This window comes from Anolis sagrei, chromosome 5 (assembly GCF_037176765.1).
Source record: "Anolis sagrei isolate rAnoSag1 chromosome 5, rAnoSag1.mat, whole genome shotgun sequence".
Classification (NCBI taxonomy): Eukaryota; Metazoa; Chordata; class Lepidosauria; order Squamata; family Dactyloidae; genus Anolis; species Anolis sagrei.
In genome coordinates, this window is record NC_090025.1 from 190,647,099 (window position 1) to 190,662,409 (window position 15,311).

At 41.5% G+C, this 15,311-nt stretch overlaps 1 long non-coding RNA gene across 1 annotated transcript in view; it reads right to left on the reverse strand.

Moving 5' to 3' along the window:
* The window catches only part of LOC132777336 (uncharacterized), a 150,057-nt gene that overhangs the window by 103,570 nt on the left and 31,176 nt on the right, over positions 1-15,311 (reverse strand). The window contains exon 2 of the long non-coding RNA XR_009631663.2: positions 13,855-14,836. This is a non-coding gene — a long non-coding RNA (uncharacterized lncRNA). The remainder of the gene's footprint in view (positions 1-13,854; positions 14,837-15,311) is intronic.

A 15,311-nucleotide genomic window follows, 5' to 3' on the forward strand; every position in this document is an offset into this window, starting at 1 on the left:
CAGTACTATTCATAACAGTAGCAAAACTAGTTATGAAGTGGGAATGAAAATAATTTTATTATTGGGGGGGTCAACACAACATGAAGAAGTGTATTAAGAGGTCACGACATTAGGAAAGTTGAGAACCACTGCTGTAGAATTAACGCAGATTGGCAGCACTTAAACTGCCAAAAAGCTATGGATTTAGTTTCACAAGGTCTTCAGTCTTCTCTGGCAAAGATTGCTGGTGCCTCACCGAAGTACAACTCATATGATTTCACAGCACAGAGCCGTGGCACTAAAAGTGGAGTCAAACTGCATTAATTCTATAGTGTAGATGCACTCTAGATATGACTACAAATTCAAGCATTTTTGTCTGCATCTAAGTCCATATTTGGTACCCAAACTGTTCCAGAACTGGAGTTTTGCCGAACTGTTTGGCAGGAAACTAATTTTGGACTTTAGGAAGCTGCCTCATAACTTCCCCAATGACTATCTGCATAGATAGAGGTATGGTATCCATGACTTCAGAGTCCTTCCTCCTTGGTTCTCTTTCTAAAACAGTAATGCTGATCTCCTCCAAAAGCAAAGAGGATGGCTTCAAACCTAGGTATTTCCAAGTAAAAATAAGACATTGCCATCACTGTCTGCTATATGACGGAACAAGGAATCCAAACGAAAATCACACATTAATATCTAATCCCTTAGGCATAAAAGTAACCACTGAAGGGAAAAGAAAATGATTCCCAATCCTTGGTTTTGTTTTTACTGAAGAAAACCATGAGTGGCAGGACTTTTTCTGTCCATTGGTTTCAATACAGAAGGAAATAGGTGTGATTTCTGAGTATATATTTCTGAAGATAAAAAGGTAGGACAGAAGGATAGGAAAAACATGTTTTCAGCCTTCTCTGCCAAAGAGTGCTGCTGCCTCACCAAACATTTCAATAATAATGTTCATCTATGGAAGTATGACCTAAAGGTAATGATGAGGGTTGAATGAAAAGTAATGCCTCCACCTTCGTTACTTGGGTTTGGATGGGAATATTTTAATAAATCAAAGGCAGAAATAATCCTTAAAATGTGCTCTTTAACTACCACTATTCACTTTTCGACACAATCACCAGACAATTGGATATATTTCTGCCAACAATGAACAAGTTTTCTGAAGCTGTCACGGAAGAAGTTGACACTCTGTTTCCGCAACCCATCATGCACAGATCTTCCGATAGCCAAGCAAAGCAATAATGTGACCCACATGTTCTTGTGAAATGCCGATTATGCTTGAAATTTCATCCTGAGTGATACAACGATCGTCCTGAATCAATCTGTCAACCTTTTGCTTGCGGAACTCAGTGATTGCTGTCACAGGACATCCAACTCTTTGTCATGCAAGTCAGATGTTCCCACCTCAACATCTTTAAACTTTACTTGCCCAACGATGCACAGTACTCACATCAACACAATCAACGTAAACAGCTTGCATTCTCTGATGAATCCCCTTTGGGGTGACACCATCTACTGTCAAGAATTCAATGACTGCACGTTGCTTAAATCGCATTGACCGACTGTCTGCGCAGAGTTCCATACTTCACACTTTAACAACACAACTGTTCAATGCTAAGGCTTCCCGACAAAATGGAACTGTAGAGGAGTCTACTGAACAAGCCAGTACCTGCCGCATACCAGTACTGCCATCTGTTGAGGAGTTACGAAGGTGGAGGCATTACTTTTCATCCAACCCTTGTAATCTGGTTGGCCTCAATATCCCAGAGGCACCAGATCCCATCTGATCCTGAATGCTAAGCAGGGTCAGCTCTAATGAGTATTTGGATGGGAGATGGCTAAAGAAAACCAGGTGCTGCAGGATATAGTCCAGAGGAGGGAACTGGCAAAACCAACTTTGAGGCTTCCTTTCCTTAAAAAAAAACAAAACCCTATACAATTTATTGGGTTGCCATAAGGCGACAAGCAGTTTGAAGACATACAAACACACTGTCATCAATAGTATTCCTCCCACGGAATAATTTCAACCAGAACAAATTCATATTTTTCTCATTCAAAAGAGAACCATCAGAACAAGCAAGAGAAACATTTTTACTTATCTTTGTTTTCTCACTACGATACATAAATTATGAATTCCTTTCTTCTCGGAAAGCGGCATGACATAGCAGGAACATTTTCCAAAATGATCTATTATTATTTTAACAGCTTGCTAAGACAGTTTTAGAAGAGGACGAGAAGAACAGAGCGAAGCAGAAAAGCTATTATATATTATTATATATATTTTGACAGCCAACATGTAGTGTGGAACGCATTGAGAAAAAGAAAGATAAGACTTCTAGTACAATCAGCCTTCCACATTCACTGGGGTTAGGGGCACAAGACCCATCTGAAAGTGGAAAAATAGTAATAAAAACACATTTTGTTTAATTGATAAGAGTATCTCATTAGGAATCTTTATTCTATGGTCAGTTTCTGCTGGAAGGTTACACAAGAATCGCACTGCAAATGTCTAGAGAAACGTTGTTGCTTGGAGTCTCTATGTCCTCTGGCACAATTCTATGGATGTAAAAGTCCTACAGATAACATACTGCCAACATCCATGAATAATCAATCCGCAAATGTGGAGGGCTATCTGTAGTACCTAGTACCACAATATAATAGATATCTAGGCAACATGTAGTAGGATATTTCTTCATTTCTGACCTTGGGCCTTGGATATTCCAAATGGAAATAGGCTGGAATATGTTGGTTTCGAATATTATTTGGGTTTTTACTTTTGGTTTTTATTCTGCTCTGGCACTTCTCTTAGGAACCATTTTAGGTTTTGACATACAGATTATGTTTTTATGTTATGTAGTATTTTAAGCACTATCACACTGAGTACAAGTTAGAACACCAGGAACATATTGCTGATGCTGATGAAATGCTACTATTCTGGAGGCTGATCGGGATGTTTCATCCAACAATCCAAATACAGCAGTCTTCTGGCTAAAATCAAGGATAGGATGACTAGGTTCTTGTGGGTTTTTTCGGGCTATAGAGCCATGTTCTAGAGGCATTTCTCCTGACGTTTCGCCTGCATCTATGGCAAGCATCCTCAGAGGTAGTGAGGTTAGGATAGAATAGGATGCATTGGGAATATACCTGGTAATGTGTCATGTCTTGGACCATGGATGAAATAGTTGTTGAGCGGCACCTTGCCAAAACTGCTCCGCAATTTCTTCCCAGTAGGAGATATTCAATGTCAAAATCACCAAAAATGTTCTATCAACCAGAGACCTAGTCATGCTGATTTGGATAACCTGGGAGTTGTAATTCAAAAATAGAAGTCTTCCAAGTTATGTAGGGAACTAATAAGGACCTCTGCTTGCTCCGGCACTTTTCCATGTTTGGCTAGTCTTAGAACAGAATAATAAAAATGCCAACTTCTCTTCTCATGCCTGTGTTGATTAGGTTTCCAAGTCACAGATTCTTGCAACGATAGTGGCAGGCTGTGATGATGCAGAGATTTTGTAGGTTCAGTTGCCAAAGGCATGGCTGCTGGCAAGTTGCAGAATTCAAAAGGTGTTATCGGCTGTGTTTGGATGTTAACATTCTGTTCCTCCAAGCCAAGAACAAGCCAGTTCACCTGTTCCCACATCTCCTTGCATCCTCAGCTTAATGAGTAACCACATAATCACACCTGAAATAACAACTTCTGCTTGATCAAACTGTTCAAACCACATTTCCAATACGGTCTGGAGAATGTAAGGCATGGGTCCTTAACTGGAAGAAGATGGAAAAACATGGATCTACACAAGCCATCAATATAATAAAAAGCAGCTAATGTCCCAGAGGACAGGGTCAGAATTCAAAATGACCTTAACAGGATTAGAGAGCTGGGCCAAGACTAACAAAATGAATTTCAACAAGGAGAAATGTAAGGCAGGAAGAATTAAATGTACAAAGATAGAATAGTGACATCTAGCTCGATAGTAGCATCTGTGAAAGGGATCCAAGAGCCTTAATAGACGACAAGCTGAACAGCGTGGCAGCTAAAAAAGCCTCTTGCCTTCACTCCCACAATGATGTGCAACCAAGAAGTTATTAATTCAGCTAAACACAGGTGTGTATATGTATTTATGTATATATATGTGGCAACATTCTTAATTCTGTAAGTCAGTGATCTCAACCTACAAATCCAAGAGCATCTGGGAGAACAAAGATTGAGATGCCAAACCAACAACATCTGGAGCACTGAAGGTTGAGAAGCTAGGTTCAAGGTTGAGAAGCTAGGTTCAAAGGTTGAAATGCCAAGTCCACCTGGAGCACCAAAGGTTGAGATGCTGAGTCCAAGAACATCCGGAAGTTAAAGGCTGAGATGTCAAGTTGAAGAAGTGCTGGCTATTGTTCATTCTGAATAGAGCTTCTGGGACCTGAAGTCCAAAATATTCAGTAGACAAAAGTTTGGGTGGCACTGGCTCAAGCTATGGAGAAATCTCCACAATTTGGTGGTTTCAGAATACTTAATTTTATTACAATCACAGTATGCTTAGAGACACGTGCCCAAAAGACTTGAGGAAATTTGATTTATGCTATTACATCAATGGGGAAAGCAGTCAGTGTGGCAAAGTTCAGCATAAGATGACCCCTTTGGATCCGCTTTACTGAAAAAGATACTCTCCACTTCTGCTCAGGGAGGAATCTTGTGCATTAGGACCTCGGTGAGCCTGTTCCACATGAGTTTATGTGCGTGGGCTAATGCCTAGAACACTTTGTAATGAATTCATCCAGCCTTTGTAGGTGAACGTTGATGACTGATCCCCAAACCCTATTCACCTTCTCTTTGCTGTGTGCCACTTGACCTTTGAAGGATCAGGACATTGTAGATAGAAATGCCATAGCTATTGTGGGGGATTACTCAGCCTGTTAATTGCTTTTGAGTTTCTAGCACCCAGTGAAGGGCTTCTTTCTTGTCCTTGAAATGCTACGGCAGGAATTTGAAGCAAGAGGTTCCTGCAAGAGAGGAGAGTCATGGTACTGTTCTGATTAAATTTAAAGTCTGTGGGAGGGAGGATGTCAAAGTATGTGTGTAATATGGAGGAGACATATCTGTTACCACTGTAAACCTTATAGTTCTTACATGCTATGAAAGCTTCGTAGCATATCCTTGGTGTAGCATTTGCGGTTACTATGTGCCTCCAGGTCTACTTAGGGTGACTCTATCAAAGAGTTTTCTTGGAAGCATTTATTCAAAGGTATACAGTCTCTGAGAGTGTGAGACTGTAACTAACCAAATGTTATCCAGTGGATTTCTGTGGTTGAACGGGGACTGAAAACTTGGGATGCATTTATGTTGTAGAATTAATGCAGTTTGACACTACTTCAACTGTCGTGGCTCAATGCTGTACAATCTCGGGAACTGTAGTTTGCTGTAACACCAGCATGCTTTAGCAAAGAAATCTAAAGATTTTGTAAAACTACAACTCCCATGATTCCATTGCCTCGAGCCATGGCAGTTGAAGTGCTGTCAAACTGCATTAATTCTACAGGGTAGATGCACCCCTCGTCTCCCCAAAGCGATTTCAAACTTCACAACTATTGTACAGCATTCAGACTGCACTTTGGTTTCTGTGGTTTCATTTTATTGGATTTGCAATTTGAGGAGGGGTACTTAGAATTCTCTGCCAGGGAGTTCTAGTGCCTCACCAAACTACACACCTGGGGATCCATGACAGTGATATTTGAGTCAAAAAGCTATAACTGTGTTGCATGAAAGGGTCCTGGAGCCCATTTCCACTACATAATTATTCCATATTTAGTTGTTATTAACTGCTGTCAAGTAGGCTCTAACTTATGGTGACTCTATGAATGAGGGACCTCCAAGTTATCTCATCCTCAACAGTCTTACTCGGGTCTTGCAGACTTTGATGGAGTCTCTTCATCATGAATGCAGCCTTCATCTTTTCTTGCCTCCTACCTTATTGGACATTATTGAATGTTCTAGTGAATCACGACTTCCCAGTCTTAAAAGAATTGTATTGCCTGCCAACGCACTTCTGATCTGAATTCAAGCTGCTTGTGAATACTTTTAAAGCTTGTGACCTTACTGGAGCCCTTCTCCATATATGTCCCTGAGGAGACCTGCTCTATGTCCTATAGGTGAGGTCAACACATAGGATAAGGCCATTTTAACCACTTCTGAAATGTCCTCTCTTTAGACAAATGGAAATCCAGTTGTTCCTCAAGGACTTTGGGACTCATCAATTCATCTCAAATACGTCTAAAAACATAATAAACTTGTAAACCTGCTTTTATCTCAGTTATTCTTAATATGATTTTCAAACTGTTTAAGTTGTTGATTTAATTTTATAGGTAAAACAGATTGAAATATTTGAATATAGTGCAGGATGTAATCGTTTAATTAAGAAATACATTTGGCACTCCATATCCATGGATCCAATAGTTTACTACTGTATTAGTGTATTGTTATGTACTGATGGTTTTAATTTGTTAACTGTTTAAGTGCTGTAAGTGCCAACCTTTTTAACTTGTATGCAGAACACATCATGCGATGTGCGCGGCTGGATGAATGCAAAGCTGGGGTGAAAATTGCTGGAAGAAACATTAACAACCTCAGATATGCAGATGACACCACTCTGATGGCCAAAAGCGAGGAGGAGCTGAGGAGCCTTCTAATCAAGGTGAAAGAAGAAAGCGCAAAAGCCGGGTTGCAGCTAAACATCAAAAAAACCAAGATTATGGTAACAAGAATGATTGACAACTGGAAAATAGAGGGAGAAAATGTGGAGGCCGTGACAGACTTTGTATTTCTAGGCGCAAAGATTACTGCAGATGCAGACTGTGGCCAGGAAATCAGAAGACGCTTCCTTCTTGGGAGGAGAGCAATGTCCAGTCTTGATAAAATAGTAAAGAGTAGAGACATCAGACTGGCAACAAAGATCCGCCTAGTCAAAGCCATGGTATTCCCTGTAGTAACCTACGGATGTGAGAGCTGGACCTTAGGGAAGGCTGAGCGAAGGAAGATCGATGCTTTTGAGTTGTGGTGTTGGAGGAAAGTGCTGAGAGTGCCTTGGACTGCGAGAAGATCCAACCAGTCCATCCTCCAGGAAATAAAACCCGACTGCTCATTGGAGGGAAGGATACTAGAGACAAAGTTGAAGTACTTTGGCCACATCATGAGGAGACAGGAAAGCCTGGAGAAGACAATTATGCTGGGGAAAGTGGAAGGAAAAAGGAAGAGGGGCCGACCAAGGGCAAGATGGATGGATGGCATCCTTGAAGTGACTGGACTGACCTTGAAGGAGCTGGGGGTGGTGACGGCCGACAGGGAGCTCTGGCGTGGGCTGGTCCATGAGGTCACGAAGAGTCGGAGACGACTGAACGAATGAACAACAACAACAACATGTATGTATATTTGATATAGGCATCGAATTGTGCCTTCCTTTGTAAGCCGCCCTGAGTCCCCCCTCGGGGGTGAGAAGGGCGGGGTAAAAGTAACTGAAATAAATAAATAAATAAATAAAATTGCTTGAAAAACACCCCCCCCCCCAATAAAATCCCAAAAAGTAAAGCTTGATTTTACAATTTGATACTATACAATGGGACTTGAGCATCCACAGATTTAGCATTCTTAGGTGCCCAGGAACAAACCGCACAAAATACCAAGGGTTCATTATATACAAATAATGCAGTTATAGCTGTTCAATACCACTTTTAACTGTCACTATGCCATCCTAGAATACTGGGATATGTGGTTTGGTGAGGTAACTGGGGTCATGAGTGGTATCAAAATTATTATATTTGTCCAATGCAGAAACACTCAAACTCTTGTCTAGCCGTTCAGCCATAATTGCCACAATTATCTAACCCGACATGTACTCACACATGAGCCTCTAATTTCGCTGGTTGCCTATTGCTAACGTTCGTTTAATGATAGTGATGCTTATGATAAATCTGTGATATCAATACATTCTTTCCCAGGGCTTGGAAACATACAACCTGCCAGATGTTGATGGACTACAATTCCCAATTCTGCCAAGTAGCTATGCTGGCCATTGCTGCTGAGAGTCAGAGTCTAATAATATCTAGAGAGCTGCATCACTTCTAAAGATTTACCTGTAGCAACATTTTTTAATGGATAAGAATGACACTCTTTGGGTTGCTGTGAGTTTTCTGGGCTGTATGGCCATATTCCAGACACATTCTCTCCTGATGTTTCACCCACATCTATGGCATGCATCCTCAGAGGTTGTGAGGTTTGTTTGAAACTAGGCAGGTGAGGTTTATATATCTGTGGAATGTCCAGGGTGAAAGGAAGAACTCTTGTTTGCAAGGCGGACAATGCTAATCAAGGTGGCCAATTGCAACATTTACACCTGTCTCAAGGTCAACAGTGAAAGGACCAAGGCAGAGACATCTCCAGCTCATCCCCTGTTTGGGTATCAGCCAGCACATCAACAACTTAAATCAAGACATAGTTTTCTTAGATCTACAGAGACACTCGCTGGAACACCCCAGCAAGCGAGAGTCCAAAAGTGGCAGGCCCAAACCCAGCACCTCAATTCATGGGTGATACCAGATGAGAGACTCCCCCCTGGGCACTCAGAAGACTGGGCGACTTGGAAGTCGCTGAACAGACTGCGCTCTGGCACCATGAGATGCAGAGCCAATCTTAAGAAATGGGGCTACAGGGTGGAATCCTCGGCATGCGAGTGCGGAGAAGAACAAACCACTGACCACCTGCTGCAATGCACCCTGAGCCCTACCACATGCACAATGGAGGTCCTTCTTGCGGCAACCCCAGAGGCACTCCAAGTGGCCAGATACTGGTCAAAGGACATTTAACCAAATACCAAATTTGCAAAATCTGTGTGTTTTTTTCCCTTTTTCTTTTTAATCTCTGTGTTTGTTTTGCTCTGTTAGAATTGTAATACAATGGTTGCTGATGACACAATAAATAAAAATAACCTGTCTCAAACAGACAAGAGTTCAATGTGTTGTCGAAGGCTTTCATGGCTGGAATCACTGGGTTGTTGTAGGTTTTTCGGGTTGTGTGGCCATGTTCTAGAAATATTCTCTCCTGACGGTTTCCCTGCATCTGTGGCAGGCATCCTCAGAGGTAGTGAGGTCTCAACAACCCAGACAAGAGTTCTTTCTCCCACCCTGGACATTCCACAGATATATAAACCCCACTTGCCTAGTTTCCAACAGACTCACAACCTCTGAGGATGCCTGCCAGAGATATGGGTGAAATGTCAGGAAAGAATGCTTCTGGAACATGGCTATGCAGCCTGGAAAATTCACAGAAACCCAGTGATTCCAGCCATGAAAGCCTTTGACAACACAACGACACTCTTTTCCTTCTTGCTAAGATGTAGTTTCATTTTTAAGCTTTCCCTGACTTAGTGCACAGTTACACCAGGTTTGTTGGGGAATAAATAACTCACCCGTTGAACCTACTGTTCACTGTTTTACGTGTCTGTTCTCACAAACGTATGTGCAAAACTTACTAAATACACACATACTCCAACTGCCACTATATATCATGCTCAGACCTCCTCTTCTGAAAACTACCTTGTGAAAATCCCTATTGCTCATCTCTTGGGGGAAAATATGTTAAAGTGTTGTCTCTGTTAGCACCTAATTCTTATTCTTCTGGCCTCAACACAGATTTTGGAAATGAGACTTTTGAGTTTAGGAAATTCCAGCTATTGTGACCACTGCCCATGCTGACTTTAGGAGTCCAAGGTATGTACGTTAAATAAGTAACAATTTCAAGCTCTGCCTCATGGTGACTAGAAGGTCAATCACGCCATGAGTGGGGTGGAGTATATGCATCTTATCCAAAGATAGACAAAATACAGCAGAAGTTGACCAGAGAGTTGCACTGGAGGAGCTACAATGCCTAAAGAGAACACATCTTTAAGTGCTTTTAGATCTTCTAGTGTGATTCTGGTGGAAGTTGATCATGGAATTGCACTACAGAGAACAATTATCTGGGTACTCTAGTATAATTCCAACAGAAACTGACACTACAATTATGTCAGAACACTTTTCTAGGCATTTGTAAGTTCTCCAGTGCAATTCTGGGAGAAGTTAACCATAGAATTGCACTGGAATACCTGCAAATGCCTAGAGAGACACTGCTCTAGGCACCTGTAGGTCCTTGGTGCGATTCCAATGATAGTTATCTATGGATTTATGCTGGACGACTTACACATACCTACAGAGCCACTTTTACCAACTAATGAGAATTCGAACTTAATTTGCACTTGGACCCATTCATTTGTCTTTTTTGTGTGTGTGGTCCAAGGTATCTGTAAATCTTTCCTACAGCGCTATGTTTCAAATGAGTCCGTTTTCTTCCTATCGGCTTTTTCACTGTCCAGCTTCCACAACTATACAGATAAACTGGAAACACTATGTACTGCATGGACGATTCTGGTTTTCATAATGTATCTTTACACTCAGACTCAATCGACATAGCCATATAACCCAGTTTCTGAATCCAGATTATCTGCTTTGAACTGGATTATATGAGTCTAAATAAATCCTATTTATTTATTTATTTATTTATTTATTTATATACTGTTTTTCTCACCCTGGGGGCTCAAAGCGGTTCGCAACATAGTAAATAGCAAGGTTTCAATGCCTCACATCCATATTAAAAACATTACAAGTCTAAAAGCAATCACATATAACCATCAATTAAATCATTAAAAACATAAGTATAACCATAAAACATTAAAAAATAGGTATTAAAACATTTAACGTTCTATCGATCCCATGGTTTCCTTCAGATGCTTGCATAATGGTGTCATTCGTCAAATGCCTGGTTACACAGCCAAGATTTATGCTGTTTCCTGAATGGCAGGAGGAAGGGGGCCAATCTAATCTCACTGGGGAGGGAGTTCCACAGCCGAGGGGCCACCACCAAGAAGGCACGGAGTCTCGTCCCCACCAACCACACCTGCAAGAGTGGCAGGACTGATAGAAGGACCTCCCCGATCGATCTTAACACTCTAACTGGTTCAAAAACCAGATAATCTCGATTCAGAAACTAGATTATATGGCAGTGTCGATGGGGCCTCAATGTCCTCCTAAGTCTTAAGATGCATTTAAAATGAAGAATTAATGCAGTCTGAAACTGTCATGGCTCAATGATATGGAATTCTCAGAATTGTAATGTGGGAAGACACTGGCGCTATTTAGAGAAGGCTAAAGATTTTTTTTAAGAGCTACACTGCAACTCTTAGGATTCCCAAAGAATGATTCGTGGCAATTCAAATGGTCTGAAACTGAATTAATTCTATAGTGTAGATGCACACTCAAAATGTCATGCTCCTTTCCAACTCACTCAACCTGGGGTTTATCCAATGTGCTAGAGACAGCTCCCATCATCCTCAGGCACTCTCTTGCTGTCTGTGCTTTGGTGGGAGTTGTAGTCCAACCCAATCCTGGGCTCATAATTCAATTACAGTCAGGGAGTGCAGGGGGAAAGAGGAAGAATTGAAGCCAGCTGCGGTGACATGTGTTTTCCCTTCCAGAAGGCAGACCCTGCTTCTGTTTAAGAGGGAAAGCACACAGAGGCGTATCTTGAAAAGATGGCTTACTCATGCATATGGCATTGATTTCTCGTAAGTTGAAACAAGCGTGCGGAAGACTTTCAACAAGTCGCCAACAGACTGAATCACTAAATGAGTTGAAATGATTTAACAGCTCTCTTCCTCCTGAGGATATGTTTTTTCCCCCACCCACTCACTCGCCTCCCTCCAACCAGAAACAGGAGAGCATGAATTGCACATGTGACACATTGCAACACACATTCTCTGGCAGTTTTTTTAAAGGGCCCATCTAAGATTTCATATGAAGGAAAAGAGAGGAGAAAAGGTTTCATCTTTAGCCGGAAATAGGCTCGTAAAACAATCTCAGAACACATCAGGTTAAGCCAAAGGGAGCATTTTAAGGGCACGCAACAGGTTCTTCACAATGTGTTTTTTTTTCTTATGCACCGACAAAGCTGCAGAGTTCAGAAGCATTACTTTGTACTTTTGCTAAAGTTCTCCAGTCAATATCTATATCTATATATGTATGTCTTATCTCCCACCCTGTGTCCAAGGTCTTCATCTGTATCATCCAACAAATATATCATGGGGTTGTCTTGGCATGATTTGTTCACAGATGGATTGCCTTTACTTTTCTCTCAGGTTGAGAGACCATGACTTGCTCAAGATCACTCAGTGGGCTTCCATGGCTGAGTGTGGATTTGAACTCTTGCCTCCAGAGTTATAACCTAATACCCAACTATTACACCATCCTAGATCTCACACAGGCATGTTTCGTTTAAGAAATCCTCTGACATTGGAGCTCCACTTCCTTGTCTCTCACTTGACCAGCTCTCCCTTTTTCTCCTCATCCTTCATTTGACTGTAAGCTTTCTAGCAGCACCAGCATTGAGAACATAGTGAAGAAGGGCTGGAGAAACATGGACAGTCAGTGTTGAGTTGCAGCATTTTGCCTACAGCAAACAATGCAATAAAGTGTGAAGTGGGAAACAGCTAGTTTCTATTCTAGCAAGGCTTGCTTGAATTGGTATCGAAAAGTATGGAATGATAGGTGACAGAGGAACAAGGATTTTTTAATGCTTCTCTTCAAAACTCCCAGCATTTCTTTTCCTTTCACTACAGTGTGCAATTTATGGCCCTCCAGATGTTGTTGGACTGCTAATCACAGAATCACTCACCATTTAGCATGTTGGCAAGTACTGTCTTTCTAACACATGGAGGGCCAACCTTTGCTTTGCTATCCATTGTACATGCACCATTGTATCCAACCTTTGCTATCCATTGTAGATGCCCATCAGCAGTTCAAAAAAGATGGGGGCATTTTAACCTCTTTGGCAGAGATTTCTACAGTCAGCGGGCTGCTCCAGAGATAGCCCCATTAGGTTTGAGATAACCTAATCTCTTGAGACGTTGAGGCACACAACTAAGCTTCCAAGAAAGTTCTCATATTCTGGACAGCCTCGTACAGGAAGAGGCAACCTTTCAGATATCCTAGCCCCAAGTCCTTTAGGATTTTGATGGTCAAAACCAGTACCTCCAATTCAGTTTGGAAACAGTCTAGAAGATAGCACAATTCTTGCAAGCCTGGTGTTATGGGATCTCTCTAATGAGCATCTACTAACCGCCCCTTTCCAACACATTTCAAGAGCAGTAGTCTAATGAAGCCAGGACTAAAGCATGAACCACTGTGGTAATAGAAGACACAGATTTTTTAAAGTCCTACCTTTAGCGGCACAAAAGGATGAACCTCCACCATTATTTCCTAAGCAGTCTGAAGTTCTTCTCTATACTCCAAACAGAACTTGTCGACTAGAGTAAGACAGGTATTTGCTTCTCAGAGCTGCCAAGTAGCTGACACAACACTGGCCACATCACAATGGTAAGCCCTGGCAACAAACCCATGGCCACACACACTCCTAAATTACAATTAGGCCATTGTGATGGAAGTTACGGTTCTTGTAAGCATGGTGTTATGTAATATTTTTGAATAATATTTCATTTTATTTTATTTCATTTTATTGTTTTGTATTGTTGTTGTTTTTGCTGAAGTATTGTGGGCTCGGCCTCATGTAAGCCGCACCGAGTCCCTTGGGGAGATGGTAGCGGGGTACAAATAAAGTATTATTATTATTATTATTATTATTGTTATTATTATCTCCAAAGCAGACACAACACAAGTCTTCATTTATACAAGCTGCAGCTTCCCAAAACATTTTGAGGGCAACTCCATTTAGTGCAGTAGTCTACTTAGGCCAGGACTAAGACATGAATAATTGTGGACTTAACATAGATGTTTTAGTCCTACCTTTAGTAGCACAAAAGGATGGACTTCCACCATTATCTTCTAAGCTGTCTGAGCCTTTCTCCAAACTCCAACCTGAAGTAGTCTTTCTGACTAACAGAAGACAGGAATTTACTCCACTGAGCTGCTCCACAATGCTGGCCACATCACAATAGTAGGCCATAGCAACAAGCGCCTGGCCACTTACACTCCTGAACCACAATGGCAGGGCATTGTGATGGAAGCCTGAAGGAGTCAGAAACTTGCTCAATTTGGAGACGACAGTGAGGAAACCATAACAGATTGGATTGTCTTGAAGAAAATGATGATCAGATCTTTTGGTCAAGTGTGGGCAAAATAAAATGAGTTCCAAAGTTTAGAAATTAGGAACAACTGGGTAATGTAATAAAACAGATTGTCTAGGAGTTGTATGAAGGAGCTACCATTGTTGGAAATCAAGGCAGGTTGGAGAAACACCTGGTTGAAGGAGTCATAAATTAACATGGATCCAGAAGGCAGTAGAAGATCTGGGATCATTTCCAAAGAATGACCTCACCCACGGAGGTACCTGGAGATTGTTCTCTTTCAAGGTTGAAGATTTAGGAGGGATTCTTCCTCCCATAAGGCCATTTCTTTGTGATGACCCATGAGATTTGGTCCAATTCTCCATTGTATAATCAACCTCCTGGCTAGACTTCAAAGATTCTCAGTAGTAAAAGATGGAAACGTTCTTGAGAAGAAACAAAACAATTTGTTTTCCAAAAAAAAGGGAAGATGGAGTGGATGAAAGAAGTGTACACAACCTTTCACCTCATACAAAAGCCTTCTGTCGTTTTGGGATTTTTTAAAATGGTTCTTCAGGTAGTTGCCTTGGAAACTACCAAATAGTTCTTCAGTCGATGAAATCCGCTTCTCAGGCGCCAAGCTGATAATGTCTCCTCATGATGACACAGCAGAGTTAGAATTGAGAAAATGGGAGGAAAAGTTCAACAAAGCAGCCCTTGACCTGAAAGGGAGATAAACATAATTAAATTGGAAGAAGAGAAAAGGAAAAGAAAGAAAAAAAGTTATGCACATAACATATTGCAAAATCTGTGACTTCAAGGGACTTTTTACCCATTTACTTTCAAAACTAGCGATCAGGAGCCACTGCCACACACAAGAATGGGAATTCTTTGGGCCTCCTGAGGTTATTAAAGTGATTGACTTGACCTTGAAGGACCAGGGAGTAGCAATGGCTGACAGGGAGCTCTGGTGTGGTCTGGTCCGTGAGGTCACAAAGAGTCAGAAACGATGGAACGAATAAACAACAACAACCTAGGGTTATGTTATTGTATGTTCAAGCAACCATAGTCAACACAGTCCATGGTGGGGGATGTTGGCTGTTACAGTCCAACAAAGGCCTTAAGCAGTGGTGTCCAACCTTTAGTCCCCTAGGTATTTGGGACTCCAACCCCCAGAAGCCCTGGCCAGCTTGTCCA